The 26862-nt window shown below is 41.2% G+C and overlaps 1 long non-coding RNA gene across 3 annotated transcripts in view; it reads right to left on the reverse strand.

The window, feature by feature from the left end:
- LOC119503444 overlaps nucleotides 1-26862 on the reverse strand; it is a 78456-nt gene that overhangs the window by 40640 nt on the left and 10954 nt on the right. The gene's annotated exons all lie outside the window — the stretch shown is intronic.

A 26862-nucleotide genomic window follows, 5' to 3' on the forward strand; every position in this document is an offset into this window, starting at 1 on the left:
CCAGCCTCGCCAATAAATAATTAAGCCCCAAACTAGCCCTAGCAAGAAAATATGTGTACACTCTGTCTGTCCTTCCTTCCTTTCCTCTCTCTCTCCCCTCTCTCTCTCTCTCTCCCTCCGCCCACCTCGTTCTCTCTACCAGGCAGAGCCAGCTATGAGCGGTAGCTGATGGCACGGTTACAGTAGGGTTCTTGCCAAAGTAGTGCTGGGCACGTTGCTGCATAGTAAACACCCAGAGCTCCTGCTCTTGACATGACGGGGGTCTCTAATTAAAGAGTGCAACGAGACACCCCTAGCCAAGGCTCTCCCTATCAGCCCTACACCCACAATTAAGTCCTCCATGGGATCCAAGGCGCTGCATTATTGATGGAGCAGAACGTTTGATTAGAAACTCTTAACACAGCTCCGGAACAGACCAGCCAGTCCACTGTCATTAAACACCACTTAAACCAAGTCAAAACATACCAGTTGGACATGCTTCTTAAACATCCGGGTTATGATGGAGATGGGGGGCGGAGGGGTGGGATTGAATATCAATGCTTTGTGCAATACCTTCCGCTAGCATACGCTGAAGGGTTTTAGCCACACAGGACAACAAGGTAAACAATATACCTGCAGGCGTTTTCTTGATGACTTGCAGGGAAGAGGAAAAACAGTGGATTTCGCGTCCAGGAAACACATGTAAGAGATAAAAAATAGCAAGTGAACCGCAACAATGTCAGCCCTCCATATGATGAGTCAGTGAATGTTTGAAATTATAACAGCCCCTTCACCAGGAAATATGTACTTACATCAAAGCCAGGCTGCACTAAGTGGGGCTAAACAGTATTACCGGCCCACAGTCAATCAACTGTTGCCTGGTGCGTAGATAATGCATCACTTCATATCAAAAGCCCTGCTAATGAGAACAGGATGATGTATACAATACCTAAACATGCATGCAGATGTGTGGATGTAACATGTAGATGGGGATGTAATGGGGTGTCAAATTAAAGAGTGCAACAACATGCTGGAACATGTAGACGGAGGTGTAGCTTGACTTTAAACATGTTTTCCTCTTTCAAATAAACTGCATTGTTACACAGCACAGGAGGTTTGTGTTTGCGTGGGACTGAATTTCTGCAAGAGGCTATTAGATGCACTTTTTTTTGCGTGTGTGTGCGCATGTGCGTGTGCAGGAGAGTATAGGGAATACTGCAAATTCGTCCGCTTCGCCTCTGCAATAGGCCTAATTAATACACACTCAAGGGTTGATAACATTGTGGCTGAAAGTAGATCTCCTTAAGAGATACTTAATCCAGCTAAAGATTGCACTGCTCCCTTCTCTTCCATGGCATCACAATCAAAGGTATTGGGTGGGTCTCTGGTGGACTCATTAGCAGACTGCTCAGCGGTGGGGGTCTCCCTCCTCCTGCATCCCCCCCTAACCCCCAAATGCACACACATAAACCTCACCCTCCCTACGCATACACACACACACACCACTCGCTGACCCGCGCAATCAGAGATGCTCGTATTATTACGACATTCATTAAGCATCACTGATGGAAACCCTACACACTCTCATCAGCACTGTGATTAATCACCACCTTATCGGCAAGCCACAAACCTCCCACTGTCTGTGTGTGTGTGTATGTGGGTGTGTGTGGTTGAAGTCTCTTCTTACTAGGGCAGGGGTCAGATATCAGGGACAGGAGTGATCAGTAGCTACTCAGTGAACATCATCCAGGCTAATGAATGTTCTGGCATCGCGTTTACGCAAGCGTTGCCACCTAAATGCATCTCAGAGCAACGAGTAAGAACACCCGATCTGACCAATAGGTATTTTAAGATGTGACATGTATGCTGTGTTGTTTTTGTGCTACTTGAAATACAATTAATCTGCAGTAAATAAAAAATGAATGAAAAAGAATTCAATTAAAATAGTTGACTACACATTGGGAGGAGCAGTTTTTATATCCAATGACCATAAAGATAAATCATACAAGCATTCTACCTCTTTCTAAAAGTCATGACCCCTGTATGGAAAGCCACTGTGGTCTTTTTATCAGGAATAATCTGTATATCTATCCTTGTACCTGATCTGAATTCATAATACTGCAGGTTAGTAAGTGGGATCAGGTTAAAGAGTGCTGAGCCATGTTAAACCACCGCGACACAGGAGCATGCATCATGTCCGCGCATTAATAAAAGGCAACTATGCTATCATTATAAGCACCATACGTGCCCGGGCTCCACTTCCTGGCTGCTCTAATAGCTAACTGGTCAAGGGTGATTTATCTGATAAACTGCTTTTGTGTTCCACAAGCCTGAGAGATGGTTTAGTTTAGCCCGGTCTGCCATAATGTGCTTTATAAATACAAAAACAAATGGTTGCCTGGGGAGGAGGAAAGATGTAGCTTGTATATTTGTGTTGGGTGGGGTGGGTGTAGGTCAAATTGTATCCTCTTGTGCCTTCGGGGGGAGACAGGAAAAGCCTGAGTTATAACTCTTCCATCACCTGCCTCACATGCATTACTCAGGATATAGCGCAAATTGCAGCCGGCATCCATTAGTTCTTTTCAGGGTTAATATTGATGTAGATATCATTCCTATCTGCTGTGTCATTTATTTGAAATACTATGTGCGAGGAGTAGCTCCGGCAGTGAATCAAATCAATTGATAGAGCAGTTAGCCTTGCAGCCCGGGCTGCCTGGGAGCTGCCGAGCGAGCATGAAATATTATGGAGATTGTTCTTTAAAGTGATCTCTTCATCATCATTTGTCTGCAGCCCAGGCGATCCTATCCCCTACTGCTGCGTTCCTCTTGGGCACCAGCTGTCATAACTAAATCAGCCGGATAATGCAGTCGTGCGCACAGTTCTACCGCATGCCCCCCCCGCCATAACACCCGCCTTCACCACCTCCCCCCACCCCTACACCCACTGCCTCCCTCCTCTTCTCCCCTTTCACCCCCTCGCTGCTGCAGCCACACATGTCAAGGAGCATCCAGAGAGTCGCTCATCATCGCCACTGATGGCCCTCCTCTCTGGGGCCTGCTTGTTTATGTCACTTCCTATGTGCGGGGCTGCTAGTTCATGTCACCCTGTGTAGCAGGGGAGGGCACGCCTGCTGTTTTACTTCATGTTTGGCTGCTTGTGATGGGCAGCGAGGCACCGCGGAGCGCGGTGACAGTCCTCCTGGATGTTATGATAGCCAGTTGAGCTGCCAGTCTGCACTATGCTGTAAGTGAATATGACAGAGACAGTTTTTATGGCGCTCTTCACAGTCTGTTAGCATGCGGCTGGATGTCTATTTTTACTGCCCATAAATGGAGCGCCGTGCATATTTTCTGAGTCATTAGGAGGACAGTCAGGAGACATACTCAGAGGGAGATGCACGCCACTTAGGCCAGGCCGTTTGCCATTGTAAAAACCTCATCAACGAGCCTCTCCGAGTGATGTAAACTCTTACTTGGGGAACATTTCCATGTGTCAGTGAGAGATGAGATGAGAGGGCATCTTCAATGACAGGGCCCCAAAGGATACAGGGCCCCAGAGGAAAAAGCTGCATTATTCAGTGCCAGGACACCCAGATCCGGGAGCCAGCCGTACCATCCTGATCAGTGCTTCATAGCCTACTGATATTACAGTCAACGGACTCTGGGTATGGTAACAGTAAAGACGGTGCCATGATTGACTCTGCAACTTTCCAAATGAATGCGGAGGGGATGCCAACTAAATGCATGCGTGCAGTTGCTTTTGGATTGTTTGGGGGGCTGTAAATCTGCATCTAAAATAGAATCAAGCAAGGACATATTCTTGAGATCTTTTATTCTAAAGGGGTCCTATTATGCTTTTGTGATTTTTCCCTTTCCTTTATATAGTTTTTGGTGCATGTAAAAGGTCAGCAAAGTTACAAAGTCCAAAGTCCACGCTAAAGGGAGTTACTCTCGCCACGGAAACACTGCTCCTGAACGGCCTGAAACACCTTGCTTGAAGTCCCGCCTTTTCTTCCGTAACGTGTATGATGTCACCAAGTAACACATTTTGCCTAGCGGTTAGTTTGGCATGCCCTCACACAAAGCTAGTTCAAGCGGAGCTGGAGCGGAGTCAGAAGAGTTTTCGTTCAGTTGACCAGTCATAACAGTAGGCCAGCTGACCAATCAGAGCAGACTGGGTTTTTTGGAAGGGCGGGGTCAGGAGCTCAAACGGAGCATTTCAGACAGAGGGGGAAAAGAGGAGCTGCAACACAGCCGGTATGAGAAAAGTAAAGCATTTTTTGAACATTAAAGAATGTAAACATGTTCTAGTAGAAACCCCAAATACAAATATGCACCTGAAAATAAGCATAATAGGTCCTCTTTAAAGAAAATGCTTACAGTTTATTTCATGAGACCTGATCTAGACCCACTGCAAAAAAAAACACATACACAATTACACAATTACACCACCACCCCAGACACAGCCTGGATATTATTCTCAGGCAAAATCGTATCAAGTCATACATTTATACCCATTATGTGCTGACAAAATAGGCATCTATATTGTTGAGACAATGATGTCAGACTACAGCCCGTTACATTTATATTTTCTAAACAAGTCACTCTGGGCAGCCTGGCCGAGGCGGTGACATCTGCATGACTCTCAGTCAGAGGAACAATGAGGGCTCTTAGCGGAGAACAGTACCGCTATTTGTCACTGTACGCTGATAAAATTCATACAGGGGCATTGTATGGGTCTGAAAATGGATGTTAAATCCATTCATCAAAGCCAGATGGATTATGTGCTCTATGGGTTATGTGCCATTGCTTACTCTAGGAGACACAGAGGTTTGAAAGGCCACGGCGTGTGTGTGTGCATGTGAGCCAGCACGTACGTACACATGCACTTGTGTGTGTCAGTTCCCAATGAGTGATGATGACCACTGGCTCACCATATTGATCAAGAGGAGGGGTGTGAGATAGATAGCCACACACCAACAACAATAACAGCACAAGCATCTCTCCGCGGGGTAAAACACGGCTAGGGTGACAAAGTTCATGTGTAGCTCAGTGCATGTGAAAGGTATAATTTAAGCCTTGTTATTATTTTTGACATATTAAAGCGATTAAAAGAAAAAAAGAAGGTATGCAAGTGAGTTAAACAACAAGATGCTTAAAAAACAGAAATTAAGGAGGAAAAAGGGGATCAAGCAGGGTGAAAAGAATGCCAGGGTTAATAAAAATAATGACTTAAAATACCACTAAGACCACCCATCCTAAAAATGTAAGCTATGCACTCACGCCACCGTAAAATACCGTTGGCAGATGCTATGCAGATGTAACCATTTCCGAAGACCTGCATTGTGAGGCTAAAGCTGAAGTTTGGCTCCATCTCAGAGAGAAGCTGTGTGTTTACAGGAATCAGAAGGTGCAAAAAAAATGCCTGCCAGCTTCCTGCTTGGTTGAAAGATTGGTGTTAATATATAGAGGAAGTCGAATGCAGGATATGTGAAAAGTACCGTATATGTGTGATGCATAGTTATCCGTTTTCACATCCTTTTTGAATGGAACTTTTAATTTCTACCAAATTCTTGAGCTTGCTTGAAATAAAGGTGTGTATATATGTAATAATAGAGAACAAGTATATTGGACAACCACCAGATTTGTGTTGGGATTGTGACTCACACCCCAACACCAGCTGGATGCCATCCCTGCCCAGCTTCCTGGCTCTGATTGGACAGGTAGACGCAAAGAGCGTGTTGCTTCTTTCTGCAATTTTCCACAGATTCAGCAGAAAGTATTTTATAGTGCAATTTTTTTTTTTGTCTCACCAATCCAAACAATGTGTGTGCGCTCCATACCGTCATACACATGGCTCTGGTTTGGCTTGGCAAAGTGTATTTCTCTCTTTCTTTCTTCCTGTGGTTATTAATTATACAGATATTGTTCTGGCACCGAGTGCAAGAGGGCTGCTAGATAGCTTTGGAGGTTCATCTAAAGTCAGACTCTGAAGTTTAATTTCAGCGTCGGACTTTAATATCCCTTTGCGTGGTCCAAGTGGTGCTCTGTTCTGTCTCTGTCGGCTGTGCAGTGCTGGGACACGCAGGGCTCTGGCAGCGGGGGAACAGCCGATGTAGGACAGCCTCTCATGGCTCCCTGGGGGCAGATCTGTGCAAACTACACTACAAATTACACAGTGGGTTGCTGTGCACCCTGAGCCAGTGTAAACAACAACACCATTTCCCCTCTTCCACTATGAATCAAACTGAACTTATATGACCCATGTCTGAGTCCACACCCATACTTTGTACGCCCCCCCCCCAAACCCTTTTAATGACACACCTACGTAGTAGTGCTCAGCCCCGAGCTAGCTTCCTCTCTCCTCCTCCTCCTCCCACTGGCTTCATTCATGAAAACTCCTCCTCCCTCCCTACGCCCCACCGCTCTCACTGTGTCACACTCTGCAGCTGTTTCATTTTAGGAACCGGGGACTCCAGAAGTTTTGCCTCGCAGCCACCAGACTGCTCTCAGAGCCAATTGGAAACCACAGCTGATACTTGTCCGAAGCGCTCTGGCAAAGTTAAATATAGAGCCCCCTCAGTTGTTGTAAGAGATTTAATAAATTCCTCCTTCAAAGTTTGCATAATGCTCTCTGGTTTAAAAGGCCGAAGTCCCCCTCGCTTGTTATTTCCCAGGCCTATTTTGTTGATCTCTCATTGCTGGAATATAGCATTTCAGTAATGGTCTGCTGCAAACCAGCTGATGTGTTTAATAAACTTTACTGTGCCTCAGTCTGGGAGCTACCTCCCACTTAGTTACACACATGGAGGAAGGCAGTGGGCCATAGCAGTGGAGAATGATTCATTAGCACTGGGAATTCAGCAATTAAACACATACTATATATAACTTAAAACCTATAATCAATAATCTATTACTCATTGCTTGGTATATTTATTGTCATTGTCATAAAAAAGTCAGGTCCTGAAATGTTGATGCATTTTCTTATATTATAAGTACATTATAAGTTGAAAGAATATTTTTTATATTAGAATAAATGCTCTTTAATCATAATCATATGGGAAAAGCGTACATTACAAAGTATTATGGAATACATTTTAATAATGAACTAAGTTACAAAATGTGCTATTATCTATAGAGCTGCCCTATTCTATAAGAATACACCCTAGACTTTTTAAAATTAATTTTGGTAATTTTATATTCCAGTAATGTTATATAATATAGTGAACAATATTCAGATTATAGCCTTTAATAACTCATAATGTGCTAATAATTTGTCCGTGCCGTCTTGTAATGCCTCACATATTTTACGAGGACTGTTTTTCAACAAAGTACTCTGATTAAACCAAGAGGTCTGATTGGTCCAAGATGTGTTGTGCAGTTATGTATCGGTTGCCATGCCAACCTGTGTGATAAACAGGAAAATGTAGCACTCATCACCCATTGTGTTTTTTTTTACCAAAAAAGCAAACAATTGATGAAAACATTTCTGGTTTCTGACCAAAAATACTGTTATGGAATTTTCCTACTGACAGTCAAAATGTATCTGCACAATATTTACATTTTGTTTTGTAATCTAAATTAAACTAATTTAAAAAAATGAAGGTCACAGTATTCCTACCACATTACTGCACCTACCACCCATCCTGATCTGAGTCCGTCCACTTTTCACTGCTTATCTAAAAGCATTTATCAGCGATTTCAGAACCTCTTGAAACCTGCAACCAGGGTGGCACGTACATGCACATCCTCAGATAATAGCAGTCAGACTGGCAGAGTCCTTCACCAATATGCGAACCAGCTGCGGGCCTGGGCCTGGCAGTGTGCTCTGCTTCAGACAGAGGGGGCTCTGTGGTGAAGGTCTGTGTCACGCCATCAGAATGTGTGGCAGTGTGCTGTGGGTCCTGAGAAAAAGAGCCCGGAGCTCCGCATTATCAGCTGGGTTGATAACAGCATGGAAAAACTGAGGCCAACAGGAAAGACATGCAGGGATCCTTCCCAGACCTGGCCACTGTTCTCCTTTCACTGCCAACAAGCCGTGACGTGGCTGGTGTTTAGCGCCAGGATGTTAGCTCAGAAAATGGTCTGTGAATGCAGGTTAAATATTGCATATTACAATGAGATGAACCTACAAAAAATGATCACCTGAATCTGCAGCTCCCCTCAGTTTATGTAGCTTTATAGCGAGTTTCTGCTCATCATTTAGCTGTCCAGCCGCAACTGTATTGTTTTGGTTCACTCTCACCGCTTTCTTAGTTTTGTTTTCAGCCGCAGCAGGCAGATGTTTAAAGCAAAAAACCTCTAAAAACCCACAGTACACTACCTGTTCAGCACCAAACGGCAGACAGACACAGTTAGAGAGACTTGCTGGTGAGTATAGTGGAGCATTTAGCCACTAAAGAGCCGGATATTTCCCTCGGGAGTCGGTAGACCAAAAACAAAGCTAAAAGAGAGTGAATACTGGACTAGGTGGCTAAAACGCGACTCCAAATGAATGATAACGTTGCTCCATAACTGCTGATGTATAGACATACGTCCAAATATATAACAACAAAGAAGTAATATGGCAAATCCATCTTGAAAGACAAAAGCAGAAATTTAGTAGTGCTGTTTTAAATTGATACTTGAAAATTATATGCACTCGTAATTTATCATTTTAAATAAATGTACAATTATAACCCATTCAATGACACAAATATGAATTTAGATTTTTATGTAGCCTATTTTCAATTACATGTATATAATTTTTTTTAAATAATATAAATGTTTTCAAATAGCAGAGATCTGTTTGTGGAAAGAAAACTCCTCTTCTCACATCCGCCCTTTTCCCTGATAAAGAACTTGACTTAGATTTATCTCAGTGGGGGTCAAGCAGCTTGATGTGACCGTCAGTGAATTAATAGGATGCGTTCACTCGCCACGTGGAAAAACACCTCCGTCCCGCTGACCCCCCTTCATGTTGTGCGCACATGATGTTACTTCCATACATAAACACATAGCGGGAGCGGCCATGTGAACACAAGGCTGTAATTAATACCATGTACAATTTCCCCTATCCCCCCCTCACTTACACATCCCCCAGCCCCACATTAACTAGGGGAGAGGAGCCGAACAAAACGCCCCTCTGCTCGTCTCCCCTCCCATCTCTTCCTCCTCAGAGGGGAAGAGTGCAGATGTGAGGAGGGTCAAATAAATAGCCGTGATTCAGCCGCAATTCCACTTTGACATCCACTTAGCCTCAGGTTGCCTCTGCCAGCAGCCACCTGTTGCTCTTCTTTAAACACTGCCTGCTGAGGAGGAAGTCCTCTCATGTGGAACTGAGCCCCTCCACCCCCGCCCCTCCACCTCCCGTCCCTCCGATACGCTCCCAGGAACTGTAATGGCTTAAATAAAATTGTACGGGGCCTCTGCAATGTCATTCAGGCCTTTTACATGCTTCAGAATTATGCAGACAGAAATGGAGAGGAAAAAGGGGAGAAAGGAAAGGGGGGGAGGGCGAGAGAGATATGGAGAGATTCAGCCATGTGGCCAGATGCTAAGGCCATCAGGTCTGTGTGTGAGCAGAGAGACAAGAGGGATCTACTGTACAGGGCTGGATATAAAGTAGCAGAATCCAGACATCTGGTGTGATTTTTCATTGCGAGGCTTAAAGTCAAATATGAAAGAGGAAATGCACACCCTGTTTACTTTGAAAAAATCTGAACCAAAATGCACATTTTCACTGATTTTAAATATGATAATCTTGAATGAGCAGCTTGTTGTATTTTGCATTAAGGCACTCTGTGTGAATATGAATATTTTGTTAGATATTAGGGGCAAAGTTAACGCGATAATAAAATGTTAACGCAAATTTGTTTTAACGCCACTAATTTCTTTAATGCATTATCACAACTTGTGATTTTTAGCTTGTAGCGTGCTCAGTTTTAAAGCTAAAGTGAAGATACTGGAATCAAGTGAAAATGGAAAACCTAAAGAATCCATTGGTACTGATGCCATATGGAAAAGCTGTCATGGCCATTTTCAAAGGGGTCCCTTTGACCTCTGACCTCAAGATATGTGTATGAAAATGGGTTCTATGGGTACCCACGAGTCTCCCCTTTACAGACATGGTCACTTTATGATAATCACATGCAGTATAAGGCAAGTCATAGTCAAGTCAGCACACTGACACACTGACAGCTGTTATGATTTGAGTATATTTTTTATGCTAAATGCAGTACCTGTGAGGATTTCTGGATAATATTTGTCACTGTTTGTGTTATTATTGATTTCCAATAGTAATTATATTCATACATTTGCATAAAGCAAGCATAATTGCCCACTCCCATGTTGATAAGAGTATTAAATACTTGACAAAACTCCTTTTAAGGTGCATTTTAAAAATATAAAAAATGTGTGATTAATTTCCGATTAATCGCAATTAACTATGGATAATCATGCGATTAATTGTGATTAAATATTTTAATCTATTAGATTAGATATACATAAATACACTGGCTAAGATAAAACCTGTGACGCCTCAGTTTGGCGACAGCCTCTCAAGCCACTCTGGCTCCTTGCAGCAAAATGCAATACGCCGAGGTGGTTTAAGGTTATTTTTCATGTCAAGGTTTTTATAGATGTGCACTGACTTTGGGGAACTTTGCACCGGTAACTTCAGATTACTTGCAATGGTCTTTTGATCAAACCTAATTAAACACAGGCAATTACCAAAGTGAAATTAGCAACATTTAAATGCATCCATTTACTTGATTAAAGCTAGATGATGAGAGTGAGATAAGTGAAGACCAATACTGGAGGAGATGAAAGCAATAGGTCTAGATATTGGGTGTCAGGTGAAGTGCACACAGACTCAAAGTGGGACTGTGACAAAAAAAAAAAAAAGAAAAGAAAAAAAAAAAGGACCCACAGGTAAATAAATGAAGAGCGATGACCGTGTCACATCCTCCCGGTCGAGCTCGACTGGGTATCGTGTAAAGCTCAAAGCTTCGCCTCGGAGTGTCGTATGCTCCCACATAGGCCACGCCGCAGATGCGCGGGGCCTCTGGTTACAATGCAGAGAAATCCTGCCCGCTCAGACCCGGCTCTATTACTGGGGCCGGAACAAAGATTGAAGGGTAAGCTGCCTGCCTGAAGTAAATGTAGAAGCGTCCAGATTTATGAAGCTCAAATGTGTCAGAGAGGAGATCTCTTATGTATGATGCAGAGCTGACAGGGCTAATTATGATCCCATTAGCGGTGTCGCTACGTCTTCGTGACCCTGGTGAACCAGCTATTTTACCAAGTGCCCGCATGTTAACCACTAGCTGGACAGAACAAGCACCCAGCAGGGAGAAAGCAGTCAGACTGAGCCTATTATGTTACTCCGCCGCAGAGCCTGGCCTGTGGATCTACGTGTGGGCTGCTGCTACCGCTAGAACAGCAAAGCATCTGTCACCCCTTTTAAATCCCCAAAGGAAAGAATCCAGAGTTTCACCGGCCATACTCTCAGCAGATGTCATAAAAACGTCCCAGGACATTCATCCAATCAGAAGCATTTAGCGCAGCAACTCTGGCTAACCAATAATTAGCTCAAATTGACCTGTTTCTTCCTTTCTCTCTTTGCCCCCTTCCCTCCTTTTCAGGCACTGATATGAATAATGAGGCAAGGGGTTAACGGCGGGTCACACAGAGCTCCCTATCTGCCATGTTATTTATTCAGTGGAATGAGAAATTGATCACATTATTGTGTTAAGAGGGACCTGATTCGTTATAATCAGCCCGGTATTGGCAGGCCGGGCCCGCGGGCCTCACTATTGCATTAGGAATGCTCAGGCAGCCATAGGTCACCCTCACTCGGGCCATTTTACAACTTCACGTGACCTCCTTGACCTTTTGATGACCACTGACAGAGACAAAAGAAAAGCAGTATATGACAGCGTGATATTAGCCGCTGGTTGAACACAATGCATGTTCACGGCAGGAGGCAACGCATCCCACAACTATTCACGTGTGTTTGCAGACAACTAAAAACAAACAGTGTGTGTGTGTGCTGCTACACAGAACACTCGTAGGCCATGACCTAGAAGCTATATTTCTGTCAAAACGATTGACATTTATTGGGAGGGCAGTGCCAGGATTAGCAGAAACTCAATCATTCAGCTATTTAAAGAATTTACAATTCCGAGTCGTGGCTGGTTTGAAACGGTTGCTTTGACCGTTTGCTCCCTCAACGCAGCGTTTTTCCAAATGAATGAAAAACTGTGTAAACGACCAGGTGCACTAACCTATTTCCCCCCGTGGTTACATCACGCCAGCTCATTAATCAAATGAGCCTGCTGCTCTGTTTGCACTAGGCCAGGACGTATTGGTTAGTGCTTGTTGATTTAACCATAACACCTCAGCACATAAAAATGGCTCTGGATCCGAGTTTAATCTTCAACAAGACTGCGTCATTTTTCATTTCATCAGCAGCCACCCAACCTGTTTATCAGCTACTGTTCTTGACGTGTATCTATAAAGTTTTTATTATTAATAAAGGATATTGCATAAAACGTTGCAGTTATCACATTTTGGATGCTCTCTACAACAGCGAAAGCCAATAAAGCTTATTTAAAAACAGATCTAGTGCATTCAAATTAATGAATAGTCGTATTTCCATGCATCAGTATCAATAACCACAATCAGTATTAATGTTCAAAACATCTCATAGATCATATTATCAATTATTTCAATCACAAAGTTTGATTGATAAATTTACTTTTTTTCTGTGATAACTGGTGTTGAAAACCAAAAGACGACTTTTACTTGCTTGAGTAACGTTTTTAACTAATTACTTTTGTTTGTATAAGGACTGTCCATGTCAATGCGATAATAACGCGTTAACGCAAATTCATTTTAATGCCACTAATTTCTTTAACGCATTAACACAATCAATCTTTCGGAGGTTGTAGCGGGCTTAGTTTTAAAGCTACAGTGACGATACTGCAGGCTTGTCGCGAAGGAGGTTAAATAACGCTCTAAACTTGCGATAATTTTGGTGAGGAAAAACTGGTATGGTCATTTTCAAAGGGGTTCTTTGACCTCTGAACTCAAGATATGTGAATAAAAATTGGTTCTATGGGTACCCACGAGTCTCCCCTTTACAGACATGCCCACTTTATGATAATCACATGCAGTTTGGGGCAAGTCAGTCAAGTCAGCACACTGACAGCTGTTGTTGCCTGTTGGGCTTGAGTTTGCCATGTTATGATTTGAGCATATTGTTATGCTTAATGCAGTACTTGATTAGGGACAATATTTGTTATAGTTTTGTGTAATTAATTGATTTCCAATGATAAATATATGCATTAATTGCATAAAGCAAGCATATTTGCCCACTCTCATGTTGATAAGAGTATTAAATACTTGACAAATATCCCTTTAAGGTACATTTTAATCAGATAAAAAAATGTGTGATTAATCGCGATTAATCATGAACAATCATGCGATTAATCGCAATTAAATATTTTAATCGATTGAAATCCTAGTTTATATAACTTTTAGATCAGTATTAAAGTAATGAATCCAGTGGGCAAAACACTGTCGTCTTCAGCCTTGTTGGTAAAAGCCATCCACAAGCCTTGTGTGAGTCGCCATATTATTTTGCAGGGATCGCAATGCAACTTAGTATTGTGTTGGGTTTAATGTTAACCTGCAGTGTTCTTAAGTTATTTTCTAAGTTCTTAACTAAAATACTTATTTTTTTCCTGGAGCCACCTCCGGACAAACTGCCTTCCTTTGTTTTAATTAGAATTTAAATGAAGCAACACCAGAGCCAAATATTTCAGTCCGCTCACCACCTCTAACACTCCTTACTCTCCCTGACGCCCGCTTTCATCCTCAGACTCCCCCCAGATCGCCACGGCTGTTTACAGTGAAAAACATCTGCATTGAAATTATTCCACTTCCCGAGGCTTGAATAAAATCAAGTCTCCACAAAACAACAACAGGAAGAGGGCCATTTTTACAATAGCTGTGCTTAAATATGTGCAAGAATCCGGTGATGCCTGTGAGCAGATAGCTATATGGTGTCAGCAGGGACTGGTGCAAAATAACACCCTATTTACACATCAGCAGACACCGGGAGAAAAATCTATATAATATTAACCCTAAAACATCTGTGTTTTTTCCCACACAAGCCGAGGCGTGTGTTTCATTTTCAACATTTATCTCCCTCTTAACTTAAAAATCACACAGATATAATTTATTGTATTTTAATTCTGCATAATAACTACCTGTACTCCACATCTTGAAGTATTCACTGCACTACATTTTTGACACTTAATCTTGTACTGAAGACATTTTCATCTAACACACTCCTACAACACCCAAACGTTTGACATTTAGCAGTACATTTTGTCCATTTTCTTTTTCTGGCTTCTCTCTCCTGCATGTCTGTGAGTCGACTTCCCATGCGGACATGGAAAGAGCACCAACTGGTCAATAATTAGCCAATAGCAGCCTCTGCCTTACCTTAGTCACCTAAACACATACTCGGATTTGCTCCCCTTTATGCACACTGAACCGTGGAGGAAAAAGAAAACAACTACAAATACTGTATTTTTCACCTTTGCACTGCCTTCTCTCTTTCACAAAGGTGATGCATTAAATATGAGCAGCTAAGAAATCATAAAAAGGAAGTTTTGATGAAAACGTGTTTTATAATTTCTGTTTCTGAAAGTGACTTACAGAAGAGGTACAGAAGAAGAAGAAAGTTATTTATTGGCTGCAGGATAACATATTAGTTGTACTACTTATCGAAGGCATGTCCAAGGTGGCAAAACAAAAACTTTCAATCAACCTCTCAGCCGTTCATAACAGGAAATGGTGTTAAAAAAAGACACATTTTTTCCTTCTGTACTTTATTTTGTCCTCCCCTCAATTTCCTTTTTTTGAACCTAGTTAGCCTCAGGACGTTCAGCTTCAGAGACGAGGCCGCGACGTCGAACAAGCTGCAGGTATACGGGTGTAAACAACCCCCGTCACTCTTCACGCTGCTTGAAACTTGTTTAAAAATGTCTCAGCGTCACCCTGAAACGTTTACACAAGCAATTGTGCACGCAGAATTAATCTTACGGGCTTACAATTAAGACATTGAGGAATTTCCCTCGACATGAGACGAGGCTGGCAACCTCATTCTCTCCCCTAACGGTAGCCTTGAGAGCGTGTGTGTACATAAACCTCCTGTGGTTACTCAAATGTTGTAAACTGTATAACTAAAGCTTAGGCCTCATTCATAAGCTGTTTATCTTGTCGATAAATCACGGCGTCCCTCAAGCGACAAGTAGCGACAGGAGGCTTAGCTGCAACCGGAGACCTGGATACTTTAAGTCAGGGACAACAAATAGAAATTATCTGCTCAAATAATTACATTAAAACCCAGACTGGTGTTCGGGCACAGAGGAAAGGGCTGCGAAGTGTTGGGCATAAAGATAGGTAGAACTGCCACCCTTCTGGCTGTAGTCTACGATATGTGATTGCAGCAGAGTGCATGGGCCCGTGTCAATCTTAAAGGGAACCACGCCCATTTTCAAAATTCATAAATATTATTTCTATGGTCTAAGACAGTCCAAAAAATATTAATAAACATGATCAACTCTCTCCCAAATCCAAAACCTAGAGTGATGAAACTCAAACTTGTGATGTCATAGGGTATAAAGTGTGGAGCTGCTCCACAGACAATGAATAGGGAGATGTTAGATGACACAGAGAGCACCCAGAGGAATGATCTGATTATATAGGAACATTTTCTGTTTCACATCTGACAAAAACTACAATAGAATAAAGCTCATTTGGGTATAAAAATGAAAACAAACATTCTGTAGGTCCACAAAATCAGTCTCCCATTTATTGTCTATGGAGCAGCTCCAGACTTTATACCCTATGACATCACAAGTTTGAGATTTACTTCTCTGGTTCCTGGTTGTGAGAGAGAGTAGCTCGTGTTCACAAATATTGATTGAACTTTACTAGGCCATGTAAATAACATATTGGAATTTTTAATTTAGGTGGTATAAGTCATACATGTAGGTGAAACAATAGAACAAAAAAGTTGAAAGTGTTTGAAGCTTTAAAAAGTATTAATGTGCTGAAATGTTGCATAGTGTGACATATCTAAGTTCAATCAATTTGTAAATTTTAGAAATGTATTTCTTGCCTGTAAACAACACGGGATATACAGTAGGAAATTTTACTGTCTTATTTTATATGACTTATTTATGAATAATATAAAAAAGCACACCAATACATGTTGAAGTGAGAACACTTCATTCCAACATGGTCCCGAGGTGTTAAAAGACAGATGTAAAACATGTAACACGAAATCGAATGACGGCATCTTAAAACCAAAACTGCATCAGTGCAAACTAAACAAACAAACCAACCAAGAAATAACCACATAAATACACCCAAATACAACAAATACAGATTCATATAGCTCAAGTAAGATTTCATTAATAATCTGTCACCTTACTCCACAAACCTGGCTTGTTTTTTTCAACTTCATATTTAATGTCAGTTATTCCACAGCATCTGGCTACACACACACACACACACACACACACACACACACACACACACACACTTATTCAGAAGCATGCCCATAGATGATATTGTACTGTACATACAATGCTGTTTCTGTTATCAGGTTATCACAACAGTTTATGTGAATGGTAAATTCACAAAGTAAAGTATATCATGTAAAATATAGTAAAATATATCACGTGTTTCACTGTATAAGACTGTTTTGTGTTTTCCCTGTTAACAACAGAAGCACCTTCCTGTTTATCCTGCAGCTTTTATTGCAGCATCACTGCAGCGTTACTCACTCACTAATGGCTCTGTTTCTGCTCACTGCATCTCAGCCTCTTGTCACTGTTTTAGGCCAACACAAAACGTTTGCTGTTATTATTTTCCATTATTGCAACTTAGAAAGCGATTTCAATCAGGTAGTGTAGTTGGAGTGGTGTAGTCCCAGACAGATTGAGATGTGTTTACAAGCTGGTGAAAGGACCTAACAGGTTCCTCAAAGAGGGGAACTAGAGAACAGATTATACTCCGGCACATTCCTGGAGACGCTGCAGTCTGCTGGACACCACAGCGCCACATTCCTCATAGTTGCAAGTAAGTGTTCACTTGATACCCTCTTCAAAAAGATATAACAGCAGACCTGCGCCACGCGTCACGCATTGAGGTGATGGATGATCTCAAACATTTCAACTGGGTTTCATATCCTGACAAAGAGAGCTATTAATTTTCTCAAGCAGAATCTGATCTACAGTATATCTTTTGCCGTGATTGGCGAGTGGCATGATTCACTTTGAGACGCTGAATTAAGTGCATTATGTGACACAAACACACCCGTGTCAAGTTATTGACGCACAACAGTATCATATCTCTGCGTATCCTCACGCCGTGGCTCAATTTACACCTCTGAGGAGAAGCACCTGCTGTGACAGAAGCCACTGGGGTCGCGACACTGAATTTCTCAGCTACAGGGGGGCGTCCAGGGTCAATTTGTTTCTCCGAGCGTTTCCTCGGTCACCTTCGCTAACCCCACCTTTGATCAATGATGCTTGACCCAACTCCACTCAAAGTCAGTCAAGTACGCAGTGAGAAAGCAACAAGCACGTAACCATTTGGTAAAAAGGAAGTCATTGCAGCTCTTAGGTGAAAAACCTGTGAGAAAAAAAAAATCTGCTTTGCTTTTAGCTCGCTTTTTCTGATTGGTTTTGAAAAGATACGAGTTAAAGGTTTATATAATAGAAATAGACACACACACACACACACACACACGCACACACACACGCACACACACACGCACACACACACGCACACACACTGAAACATCTGTGCCCTTTTACAGTAATTGGATGAAAAGCTGATCCAAAGTTGTGTATGCCGAATACAGAACTCTACATACAATACTATTTTTTTTAAACTTAATTTAATATGTTTACTTTCAACTTTAACAAACACTGTGCCCTACGTTTCATTACAGAAGATAAATATCATACAACTCATCACCGTGCACTATATGAAACAGTAGGTTGGTCCTCATTAGCAACAACAAGAGACCGTTCCACTATCTATTTTGTTTATGAATGTCTCATAAAGCTTCCTCAGTATATCACATCTCTTCTCAAATTGTAAACTGCTGTTCATTAAAACATCCATCCAAGGACTGTCTAAACCTCAATACCCAATGAGTAAATACTGAATTAAGGAAGACATGCCTTCCAGTATTTGAACCAAACAAGTAGAAAGGACTTAAACATTTCATAAAATCTGTTGAATTTAAACTTTTAATGAACATTTTTATAGATATGTGTATGTGTGTGTGTGTGTGTGTGTGTGTGTGTGTGTGTGTGTTTCTGATGCTTTCTGCCTGTAAACTTGTGTGTGACTGTCTGCATTTTGTTGTGTGTCTTAACGCTGTTCTTATTTCTTCTGCTGCACTCTGTTTCTCAAGTTATAATAACGACTGTTGAATAAAGGATATATAATATAATACATAATAATGATAAAAAAAAAATGTAAATCTTGAAAAGAGAGAAGATCCTCCTCAACTCAATTATTAATAGAAAAAGTCAACACTGATGATGATGATGATGATGATGACGTTATCACTCACTGAAAATAAGCTTGGCAGGATTTACTCACAATAACAGCGCCAACAACAATAATACTTTTTTTTTCAATTTCAATTTTATATTAATCTAAAGACAGTTATACAGTCATAATAATAACAGCAAAATACAAGTAATGGTAATTAAATGTTGCTTTTTTAATTCATGTATCTGGTCCAGTGGGGCAGTACAGCCAAACAGGGCAAAGGGGCAGTAGCCACTATATATTTGCATATAAAGTACTAAAACTTTATATAGTGCACCATACCTATATGCGCTCATTATCAGTATTATATTTGTCACCTGATATGTGTAAAATATGATGTAAAAACAGCTGCTACTATTGACTTAAAACTCCTGATGTAATGAACAAGTCGTTCTGGAAAGCTGCCCTCCAGACTTCAGAAGTTAACAACAGAAACCACCGTGCAGCCGGCCTGCTGCTGTGTGTATCTTACACCAGCAGTAAGACTGTTTTCACCTGGTGCGTAGCCCACACCGAGTCTGGCAGGGCCGAGGCAGCGTCTGAGAAAAAAGATACCCTGCCCCATTTACGACAGGCCAGCCCAGTAAAGCTGGAGTCAGTCTGCCAGTGAAGGGTGGAATAAAGGAGTTTCTCAGGTTTAGAGGACTGAGGCCCCGTCCCACTGAGAGCTCTGTAAATTACACTCACTCTGCTCAATTAATCTATAAACTATCTGATAACACACAGCCGCTCCATCTGCACTGGAAATGCATAATGCAACTCTTGTCATAAAGCACTTGATTTAAAGTGGAAGATCACACTTTGGGATAGAAAAAAACATTTCAGGAATAAATAAATGTGATCAAAATAACAACTTTAACTCAAACAATCTACACAAACAAGTTGAATTCCAGGAAGTGTTTTCCCCTAAATAGCTGTTATTGCAACATATGGGATTACGGGAATTACTTAACAAGCAAAAGTGCTTACGAACACTCTTTCATTATGTATGATATCACCGAGAAAGTATGTAAGTGGAAACGACTAGTTTTACATTTTTGGTCATGGACCTCTGCGGCGGCACATGGCCCCTTTGTCAGAGCGGGATTATCAGGAGCGAGCGCTTACAAAAGGAAATGCTTGTGGAGCTACAGTAACAGAAGGATAAAATCAGCCGTGTGATGATTGGGGTGACACATTTGTTTGGCTGTAATGAAAATAAGCCCATTGATGGCGCATTCAGTCGTAGGCCCGAGCCCCCCCACCCCACATCCTGTCTCTTTATCCTTCATACAAGTGGCAGACAGATAGCGGCTCGGGGGATATCGCAGCAGCCAGTGGGTGAGAGGGGCTCAGTGTGTGTGTGTGTGTGTGTGTGTGCAGACCTGTCAGCCTGTCACTTTGCATATACTGCTGATGTGTATGACGGAGCTGTCTCTGCCGCTGCCCACCAGCTAATCAATTTATGTTAATCTGCTGGCTTTAAGTACTTTAAAATGCCACGCTGAATGACAAGAGTGACATAAGTTAATACAGCTCTTTTAAACTTTATTATACTTTAACAGAAGTTAAAGGTCTTATTGATGACATTTTTATGGAAACAAATCCTTTTTTTTTTTTTTAATAATACATCTACAGAGCCTTTAGAAAGGTGCCAAATAAAAGTGTGGCTTTTCCTGAAAAAAATATATTATAATTGTGAATTAATCATTTAAAAATTTTTGGCAGATCCAAAATAAATGTTTTGTTTATCTGTGATGTTTGGTTCCCACTTCTTACAAGGATTGTGAGCCAATATAAAACTACGTTGGTATCACGTTGTATCTCTGGGTCGTCAGTTAGTGTCGAAAAAACGGATAAATGGCTGAGATTGACGGTAAGTGCCTGGCAACGACTTGTTGTGAAGTAAATGCAATGGAATGGGGGAGGGAGAATGTGACATCTAGTGGCTGAATGTTATCAATGTTATCAATAGTACCTTTAAAAAAAACAACTAAATACACATTACCCATTGTAATGATTGAGCCACTCTGAATGACATAAATAGTAAATGTGAATTATTGAGAATTACAGATTTTCATTTTCTGATTTAGTAATTTCCTATTAGCATCTTTTGTTGATGAGACTGTAATCCCACCAGATCATATCATATAATCTATGCTTTGAATTACAGTATTATGCTGTGAATTAACTTCAAAACCAAATTCAATACAGACCTGTTTGAATATAAGATTAAAAAGAAGGGCAGGGAACACAGCCATATAAACTCTTAGGCACAACTCTACCATGTGAGACATCACAATGAAGTAAAAGTTTAAGTGACTCAGCGATATAGAGGTTTTGGGGCCTTCTCAACGTATCGCTGAGACATGGCGGAGGACCACAGTGCTGATAAAACATCAGGCCTGATGGTAAACCCAGAGCACTTGAAGTGTTTGATCCTGGGATAGCGGCTATGACTCACCCCTCTGTGTGTGTTTCAGCCACTGGGCATATGATCACACACACACACCCAACACACACATGGCGAGACGAACATCCCTGGCGGAAACCTGCCCTCAGAGTACCACAGGGCGACCGGATGACTTCAGACTCACTGTATCCATCAGAAATCTGCTCCCCACCCGCGTCTGCTCCGCCAAAGCCCAGGGCTCAGACGTGCCACACATAGGATTCAGATCAGTGTTCAACATGCACATGTACACGCCGCCAAATGCCTCGGTAGCTGTATGCAGCTGTCGTATTAGAGCTACTGAAGATGATAAAGAGAGCAGCAGGCCTTCATAAACTGGTCTGGTGACGTGTCGTTGAGCAAGACATTGTTGTAAACACTTATTAATATTATCACAGCATATGTTATTGTCTGCCCTGAAGCTAAAAGCTGGACCCCTTCCACTCATTCAGATAATGTGTGCCTGAATCCCACTTCCTTTCCCCTCTCACTCATAAACAGCTGTCCCACAGTTGGTGCAGCAGTGATAGTCTTAGAAAAACGTCTTTACTTTGATCATCACATTGGATTGGATATCTATTAATAAGGCACTGTGTGTTGAATAATCTGCGATGTATTCTCCACCTTTAAGTCACTCTGAAATATTCAAAATTAAAATATTGTAGTTTTTAGTTTTAAAGGATTTTGATACATGGGTACTTTTTGCACGCTGAACCTGTGGCTGTAGCCCCACCCAGATAACAGCATTGATTGATGACCTACATAATACTGGCATTTCTGACAGGTAACCTCTTGCAGTTGTGCGAATTATGACCTCTCCTCTCCAAAACCTCGACAGAAAGTATTGTTGATGAAGAAAGTGTCTTTGACACAGAGAGACCACAATTTGCATCCTGTCTCCCACCAATAAGCCCAGCCCTGTCTCCTAAAAATGACGTTCCCATACAACAAAACTGTATTGGGAATAAAATTCCGAGGGAAACGTAATTGGCCACGGATTCTGTTTGTTTTGGACGTATCACAAATACGTTTGTAATGACAGTCCACTGGAGACACATAGAGAGGAGGTTGGAGTGGTGGATGGATCAAACAAACACAGGACTCTCACGCAAGAGATCGCTGTTCGTGGTCCGTGTGAAACCAAAAGTCAATTTTCACTTATTTTAATTTATGTCCGTAGCTTAATAAACCAAGTCATTTTGTCGCCTAAACCTAACCTAATAGGTTTGTTCCATTTTTGCTGTGTTTTGTTTCAGATTTGTAGTCATTTTAAGCCAAACCATGGAATTTTTTTTACTAAACCTAGCCAAGTAGTTTAGTTGCCTAAACCTAACAATGTTTTTTTTTTTAAATTTTTGTTTTGTTTTGTTTTAATTTACAATGTTAAACCATGTGTTTAAAACTGTTTAAAACTGCCACCCTAATCCGGCAGAGATTACGTTTCCCTCAAAACATAACTGAAAATTCAGTTTAGTTGTATAAGAGCGTAATTTTGTAGGAGACGGGGTTGAATAGTCAAAGTTGGTTTCTATTTACCACGAGGGTGATCTTTCCCTAACCAGTAGTTTAGTTGCCTAAACCTAATCCAATAAATGTATTGCAATTTTTGCTTGTTTTTTCAATTTCGTAGTCTTTTTAAGCCAAACCATGATGCTTTTTTACTAAACCTAAGTAGTTTTATCGCCTAAACCTAAGAAAGTATTTTTTTTGCTTTTTTTTGTTTTGTTTTCTTTCAATTTATAACTTCAACCACAGGTTTAAAACTGTTTAAAACTGTGACTGTAATAAATATGTTTCCCTTGAAACATAGTTGAGAATTCAATTTAGTTATATGGGAACGTAATTTTGTAGGAGACAGAGTTGAATAGTCAATGTTGGCTTCTATTAACCTCGAGGGTGATCTTTGATGACATTTAACCATTTGCATTTATTGCATAAATAGAAGAAATACTGCATAGTTAGCATTAGTATGAATCACCATCATACAGTAAATGACAGTTAAAGTAAATAGTCCAATAATGACTTAGCAGTATAGAGACTAGTAAAATAAAACAAAACACCATCTCCCAAATATTTATCTTCTCTTTTCAGATGCTCAAATGGCTTCTTTGTGCATCTCGGGCATCTCCAAACCACCAGCCCCCACCTCTCCACCCCCAAAATGTCTGCGAGCGCTCTGACATGGTGTTGGTGGTATTAGGTGTTACACAGGGGTCCATTTCCCTCTCAGTTGTCTGAGTGGAACACACCCGCTGCGGCAGGGCTCCCCCTCAGCTCCATGTGTGACAGTAATTTTACACAGCCGGGGCCCTCGGTCCCGGAGGTGGGCCATTAAAGTTCAGGTGAGGTTAATTACAGAGAATTGTTAAGCCTGCCGCTGCGCGCTGGACGGGTGGGAGGGCTTTGACGCCTCCAATGCTGATTTCTGCGCGACACGGCCACGCCGGCTCCACGGGTGTTCGGCAGCAGATTTACACACAACACCTACAAGCGCCAATCATTCACTGAAACAGCTCGAAATTAAACCCCACAACACAGCCACATGAAAATACCACAGCTTGTTATTACGCTCGACGTATAAATTACCACACACAACGTGCAATTCTCCACATGAAATACACAGAAATTGAGTGTATCTTCTTTTAAATAAACAGCCAAATTTAGGGAACTTATTTTGCATCCACAGAAAGCCATCTCTAATTTCCACCAAGAGGTTATATTAACCCTGAGACGAGCCAAAAGCAGGAGCTGGAAAACAAGCAGGAAAAGAGTGACTGAAAGATGCAGTTGGCTCTGTTTGAGTAAGGATGAGATTATATTGGATTAAAGGGGATTTTTGCAATGCAAATGAATGCACCTCAAATCAATAAGGCCTGTTCTACTCAATATACAAACTAATTAAGAGGTAATACAATCAAACCAGAATAAAATAGATTGTGCAGCTTCCTTAGAAAGAAATCCAATCAAACCTTTTTATGTGAAAAGATAAAATCTAAAGCGATCTTTCTTTGTACGAATAATGACCTCGGCTTTGTGTCCATTTAATAAGGAAAACTTGTCTTAAGAGGTTACGCTCAATGTGCATATTCTAATCAATATGAATTACATAGGGTTTTATCTATGTTATCTGCTCCAGACTGCTAAGCTAATTAATGTTTTATCGAGTGTTTTAACTCAATTATTTCGCAAAGTCAAAGAGGTTCAACGCAATTTTCTATGAGTGGCCGGAGCATTTTCAGTGGAGTGGCTGCAGCCTTTAAAAGAGTCACAACCAACCACGAGACACGTACTAATGTATTCACTTCAAATATTTGAATTAAACAAGGAAAAGTGCAGTGAAAGTATCAGTGTAGAGGACTATTTTGCTTGTTTCTGACACGGTGTTACATTTTGCCTTGTATCTGCCGGGTGTCATTACTAAAGTTTGGAGAGTCCCCCCCCTCCTCTCGCGCTTCATTCCAGCTGATTGCTCATTTTCTAATGCTAATGGTGCTAGGCCGGGGCTAGGGTTTCTCCCCTGTCAGCTGGCCACTGGGGCTGTGGGACGGATCTAATGGGCTCTGACAGGAGGGAACTGATCTCATTCAAAGGGGATTTGATATGTGGCATGAATGTGGTGACCCTCAATGGACATATTAATGACCGTTATCATTCACAGACTTTGTGCCATTCATAAAGCCCCCTTTTTTTGTTGGATGAACCGGTGCTGCTGCTGCTGCTGCTGTGCCAAATGCCATGACTTATGGATGAGCTGGCCATATATTGTTTTCACTGCCTTTTAGGTAACACGTCAAAGTGACTCAGAGCTCAGCTCCGGTGGCAGAGGTGGCGGCCGGTCGAATGGTTTGAGCAGCATAGCGCAGTAAATAATAACATGGTGGGTGTTGTTTACAATTCAATTACGACTACACGCTGGCGGTGAAAAAAGACAAAAGCCTACAGTCACAGGAGACATCAGGATGGAGTCACACAGTCAATATTTAGCTTCGCCCCCGCTGCTATTTATGACCGAGGCTTCTCTTCATGCATTCAAAGTATTGTTTGTGCTCATTTCTCATTATTACTGCCTCTAAGGTAAGCAAGGGTAAGAAAAGTAGAAAAACAGTGAGAGGATCAAGGGGAGGTTTGGTAAAATACTGAAACATATGGTGGTGAAATGTTTTTTGATTAATTACATAATATTTTGCAGCAAATGCTTAAAAAAAAAATGCTCGCCAAAATGATCAACACATGTAAAGTCTTAATGATTGATTAGAGTTTATGGAATAAATGATTATAATATAAATAATACAGTATATGAATTATATCAACTAGAATACTTATGCTTTCCCATCATTCAACAAGGTTCATGAAACTCTGAAAAATGTGACTAGGCCACAGGAAGGAGAAAAAAAAAATAAGGTTACAATCAACATGTGGACGCTTTTGAATAAACAAGTCCTAAAAAGGCACGGCACTGCCTGTGCACAAAATGGAGCAGCCACAATTAAATGTCTCGGGCAGGATGTTCATCAGAGTGTGGTTTTCCTCAAAAAAAAGAAAATCCCAAACAAATCTAGCCTGTCTATAAATGGCAGAACCAGCCAGAAAAGTCATATTCAGCCAATACGTGCATCCGGTAAGAAGTGAAGAGGAGCGATTCTTCATTACACGAGGGCGCCCGCTGCGAACACATGTGGCTGCAACTTGAGCTATTCCTCCTGGTACCTGGCTAAGATATCTGTCAGAGACCCACGAAGCCTTCCAAAGAACAACAAACACGTGATGCAATATCCAAAGGTTCATGCATCCTGTATTAATCAACAATCGGAGAAAATGTATTCATCATCGTGTCACACGAACATATTTTTATGTTTTTTTTTTGTTTAAGCAAAAGGAAACAAACGAAATCAAAGTCCGCTTTGTAATCAAAGAGATGTGTGTGTGCTCTGAAATAATAACCATACAAGTGGTTACTATTACAAATTTATCATCAACCTCTGATTTTTACAGTTACTATGATTAATTATGAGGATATTCCAAGTGTTTTCCATTCCCCCCTGTGTTCCCTGCATGCTCTATTAGCAGAGTTGAGGTGCAGCAGCAGCAGCTTGGGAGGTGCTGGGAAGTGTTTCTTGACAGCTGCACAGGAAGTTACATCCCTCCACACGTCGAGGTGTCAACCAGCAGTATTTTAACATTTCCAATTTTAATCTCAAATTCCTGCCATGTGTCAACTTCAAAATGAAGTTCCGCTCCTTTACGCTCGCTGCCTCTTAATAACAATCTGTGTACTGCCACGACAAGACGCCACAAACACGCCTGGCCCCGCTCACTTTCTTTGTTCTGCTGCTCATTTCATCCTTACAAAGGTCACGTTTCAAAGTAAGATGCAATGTTTAATTTACATAAAATGATTTAAAGCAACGGCTATAAAACACATGGCTTGGCACTTGATCATATGCTTACTATTATTAATGAATAAAATGTATTTGATATAATAATAATAATAGGAATTGTTCTTCTCTGCTACAATTCAGAGGAAAACCCCAATTACTCCAAATCTAAAACACATGATCATCTTATGAAATGATGATGCATTGATATGGATTAAATTACCCAGAAAAGTAGTCAGAATTAGCTCCATCATAACCCACTACAGTATTCAAATGTAATTTGCCCATTCATGTATCAATAACAGGCTAATAATCTGATAATATACTATTGATAATAATATAGCTAATATGCTAACACAGTACCTTTTTTTTACTTTTTGCTTAATACTTCTTTACTTACAAGTAAAATTTTGAATGTGAGACTTTTACTCGAGTATTTTTACA

Source organism: Sebastes umbrosus, chromosome 2, assembly GCF_015220745.1.
Source record: "Sebastes umbrosus isolate fSebUmb1 chromosome 2, fSebUmb1.pri, whole genome shotgun sequence".
NCBI lineage: Eukaryota > Metazoa > Chordata > Actinopteri > Perciformes > Sebastidae > Sebastes > Sebastes umbrosus.